Genomic DNA, 5559 nt, shown 5'->3' with positions numbered 1-5559 from the left:
CGTAGAGACAAGACAGAGAACAGAGAGACAGAGAGAACAAACGGAGCCAAAGTAATGTGATAGCAATGAATATTAATGTTAATGTTGTGTTGTGTTTAACAATCAGATCTTTACTGAAGAAATTGATTGGAACATGACTAGACTTTTCAAAACTCCTTACTTGATGATAACACTAATTGACCGACTGACTGACTGACCGACCGATGTAGCAGTAGCAGCCGCAGCAGCACTAGCCGAACCACAACAGCAATAGTAGTAGTAGTAGTAGTAGTAGTAGTAGTAGTAGTAGTAGTAGTAGTAGTAGCAGTAGTAGTAGTAGTAGTAGGGAGTGATTTTGGTGGTCTTTATTGTCTTGTATCCTTTATCTTCACAGTTACTGATTAACCCAACACTTATATATATATACAGACACAGACACATACATACAAATACATTTACATACACACACACGCATACATACATGCTGATATACATATCTTTATGTATACTTATATATGTATATATATATGTATATATATTTTGTATATAATATATATATAAACACATATATATGCATATATATATATATATACACATATATATATATACACATATACATCTATATATTTTATATATAAATGTATATGTATATATATTTCGTATATAATATATATATATAAACATATATATATATATGTATATATATATATACATATATATATATATATATATAAATGAATGTATGTGTGCGTGTATGTATGTATTCAGTGAAGGCGATTATTTTCCGAGTCTTTCATTTATTTATGCTCGTTCGGATGACGAAGAAAAGACGAAAGGCATAAATAGGTCAAGATGCGGAACACGATCACTATCCATCTCAGTTTTCATTGATCCGATTTTATTGTTGAGAATGCTGGGACAAGAATGCATAACTGCTTGTTGTAGAAATGGGGTCTCTATAGAAATAGTAAATTTACTGGTGTTTGTGTGTTAGTGAATATTGAGTAAAAGAAATTACTTCTATGTGCATTCTGATTAGCAGGCACGTATGACCTCCACAGGAAGTGGTGCACTTCTCCGTTTATTGATAAGCGTTTTACAGGAAATCTATTCTCGTGTTTGCAAATTAGACATTTCTTACTTCTTATTTAACATTTTGAACTGTTGCATCGAAATATCAAATTTCTCAGGCAGACATGAACTGCAACGTTTTTATCTGTCGAAGTATTATGTTGCGGCCTCTTCAAATGAATAGATTTATGGGGATACTATGAATTCTTTTCTCCTTCAGTTTCCAATCATACAGGGATCGAAAGGCAAAATTTTATTTGTCCCTGTTTCTAAAAATGTGAGAATGTGGGACTTACCTATTTTGAATATCTCCCCGTTAGTCCTTTATAGTTTGTTTTACGTGGATTTTAAGTAACATATGTAGGTGTTGTTTTGGCTGCACTCTGACTCCTTTGCGGTGCATTTTGCTATTGAAAAGAAGCTATTATGTTGCTATAGTTCTTGATATTCTGTCTGTTGCACAAGCCAACGAAGAAGACTAGTTTTAGTTCCTCGAATTACAAGAATTAGCAACCTAGTCAAATATTTCTCAAAACTTATCTCACCGTCGTAGAAAAGAACACATCTCTTCACATAAAATACTAAAGTGGTCGCAACTGGAATTTCTTTTTTATGATTGGTCTGTTCGATCAGGGCTAACTAGACAACAGCATATGTTGCAGCTGAATATTTCAGTTACAATATTTTCCATGCAACAATAGCTTCTTTTCCCATTGCTCTTATTAATGAGTTTGTGATATATTAATCTTTGATAGGAAAGTGCTGATGTTTTTATCATCGTCCTGAAACTTTCAGCTGTTTTAGGTGCTACCCTTTTACTAAAATGGAGGGTTAAACCAAATGGTTTAACTTTCGATAGTCTTATGACTGTGTGAAAGGAGGGAGGTATAGGGCTTAGGATACAGAGCTCACACCCATAAGGTTTGGGATTCGATTCCTTAATCAAGCGGCACTTTCCATGTTGCTTTAGCCTACACAACAGAAAATGAATACCAGTTGACTGCTGCTGGAGTCCTCAAGCTGTCACACTCTTCATGTTCAGCTGGACCAAGTACGGAAGGACCGAGATAATATCTTAGTCTGCTCGCGACTATAAAAGCACCGAAAACAATAAGAAATAACATGGTACACGTTACTAATTCATATTCGCTTGCGTGTAACGGTTATGCGCTTACTCTTTTTTTTTTAGTGGCTGTGTGTTAAGTAGCTTGCTTACTAACCACATGGCTCCGGGTTCAGTCCCACTGCGTGGCACCTTGGGTAAGTGTCTTCTACTATAGCCTCGGGCCGACCAAAGCCTTGTGAGTGGATTTGGTAGACGGAAACTGATAGAAGCCCGTCGTATATATGTATATATATATATTATGTGTGTGTATATGTTTGTATCTGTGTTTGTCCTCCCAACATCGCTTGACAACTGATGGTGGTGTATTTACGTTCCCGTAACTTAGCGGTTCGCCAAAGGAGACCGATAGAATAAGTACTAGGCTTACAAAGAATAAGTCCTGAGGTCAATTTGCTTGACTAAAGGCGGTGCTCCAGCATGGCCGCAGTCAAATGACTGAAACAAGTAAAAAGAGAGAAAAAAGAGTAAAGAATATCTAATATTCCTCGTCCTTTCAAACTGTATTTTTTTTAATGCTATGTCGTTGTGGTATTGTAAAGAGCGAGTTAATATATTTTCGCCGGCAGATAGTTTCTAAATTCTCTCAATAATACGACCGAATGGCTTGTTGTCGGTGTAGTCAATTAGTCGCAAGTCAGACTCGATCAAAGGCTTTCTAGCCATAAACATCTGGGATCGAAGCGAGGGTGGATTCAGACAGTTTACCTAAAATAACCTTCGATTAAAAAAAATTTTTTTTTTAATTCTGTAAGGTGTAATTTCAAAAATTACACTTCACCGAATTTTTAGTTGATCGAACGATAAAATAAAATCTGATTTGTGACTGTGGGCGAATGGTTAGTATTAACATTTCTTAACCCGACTTACCTAGGACACATAATGTCTTGATTATCAAAAAAAAAGCAAAAACAAAAAAAAAACGCAATGATCATAGCTACATCACATTCAATCATTTCTAGGTGGGTTGGATCAGAACTGACCTGGGGTTTGAAAACAACGTAGATCTACATAAACAACCATTATATATTCATAGACATCAAAACGTTCTATTATAGCTCACAAGGTCCCATGATGGCTTCCGGCCAAAATATCTAACGATGTCGAAAACTGTGTACTTACAATCTATAATATCATGTTGTATCTTAGTATGAGGTTGTAACATCAACTCATTTCTGATTGGTTACCGTTACAATCCAATTATGGTAATTTATGGATGGTTACTGCTAAATTCTATTTACAATAATTTCATTTTAAGGAACTCGTTGACATTTAACTATCACCAATCAATTTTAAGCCTCGAGTTCACATCCATATATGGATATGTTCAAGTACTTAGATTATACACGCACACACACACACACACACACATATATATATATATATATATATATATATATATATATATATATATATATAGCATACATATATATATAGCATACATATATTTACAAATATATATTGGGATAACATTACACGCAAATACATACATAATACATACATACACACACGCACATACATACATATACACACGCACGTACATACATACATATACACACGCACGTACACACATACATACATACACACGCACGTACATACATATATACATACATACATACATGCATGCGTAGACAAGCACGTACATAAAAGGACAGAAAAAAAGGGGAGGAAGATAGATTTAAGAAGTTTGTATTAAGTAGGAAAGATACGAATCTTATCTACAAAATAACCCCAGTACTTCTCGTTCCTGAACTTTTATCTGTTTGTGTTGTTGTTTTTCCCTTCTGCCCACAGCATTAGTGATGGCTGAGAAGAATTTTATAAGGTTGCTGACCAAGGGAACCCATTGCGCGATACAGGTAACTCCCTTGCTCTCTAAGAAATGTTATGTAGTAGTAGTAGTAGTAGTAGTAGTAGTAGTAGTAGTAGTAGTAGTAGTAGTGGTGGTGGTGGTGGTGGTGGTAGGTAGGTAGTATAGTACTAGCTGTTGCTGTTTACCCTCAGGTCAACCTTAACTGACCAGACATGAGCCAAGGCGTTCTAGACATTACTATCCATATTGTTTTTTTTCTGTCTACTTACGACTGCACTGCCCAACGTTTCTTCTTTTATTTTTTAAGATGTGGTTGGAGGGTTAAGTAGCTGCTATTTCCATCGGATGAAGTGACTATATACACAGATTCCTTCGTTTGATCGTTTTGAACGTAGTTATCTGTCATAGCGTTGTAAAAGCAGTGGAAATAAAGTGACATGATGCAGAAAACTTTTACAGAAAAAAGATAAATAAATATGAACATATAACCTCTCGTTAGCCATGAATACCAGAAACATCGTAGTTTCAACACGATTATTTTCCCTAATTTTCAATTATCGGGTTGTGTTGGCGTTATTTTTAAGGTCTAAACACTCATACTGCGTATGTGAGACAACTACCATATCTTTTTTATCTTTTACTTGTTTCAGCCATTGAACTGCGCTCATGCTGGAGCACAGCCTCGGAAGATTTAGTCGAACAAATCGGTCCAAGTACTTATTTTTTAAGTGTGGTACTTACTCTATCAGACTCTTTTTGCTGAACCCCCAAGTTACGAGGATGTAAGCCAGCCACTACTTGTTGTCAAGTGCAGACTCACACAGATACCTGTATGTATATATGTATGCATGCATGTATGTATGTATGTATGTATGTATGTATGTATGTATGTATGTATGTATGTATGTATGTATGTATGTATGTATAGGCACAGGTGAAGCTGTGTGATAAGTAGCTTGCTTCCCAACCACATGGTTCCGGGTTCAGTATCACTGCGTGGCACCTTGGACAAATGTCTTCTGCTATAGCCTCGGATCGACCAAAGCCTTGTGAGTGGATTCGATAGACGGAAACTGAAAGAATCCTGTCGTATATGCATGTGTATGTGTATGTGCGCGCGTGCGAGGTATGTGTGTGTGTGTGTGTCTTTGTGTTTGTGTTTGTCACTCGTCATCATTTGACAACTAGTGTCTGTATGTTTATATTCTCGCAACTTAGTGGTTCGGCAAAAGAGCTTGACAGAATAAGTACCAGGCTTTAAAAAAGATAAGTACTGGGATCGATTCGATCGACTAAAATTCTTCGAGATGGTGCTCCAGCATGGCCACAGTCTAATGACTGAAACTATATATATATATATAGATAGATAGATAGATAGATATACATACATATACATATACATATATACATACATATATATACATATATATATACATACATATACATAAATATATATACATATACATACATATACATAAATATATATATACATATATATGCATATATATGCATATATATACATGTGTATATATATACATATATATATATATATATATATATATATATATATATA

Source organism: Octopus bimaculoides, chromosome 8 (genome assembly GCF_001194135.2).
Source record: "Octopus bimaculoides isolate UCB-OBI-ISO-001 chromosome 8, ASM119413v2, whole genome shotgun sequence".
Taxonomy (NCBI): domain Eukaryota; kingdom Metazoa; phylum Mollusca; class Cephalopoda; order Octopoda; family Octopodidae; genus Octopus; species Octopus bimaculoides.
Note: the sequence above shows the minus strand (reverse complement) of the source record.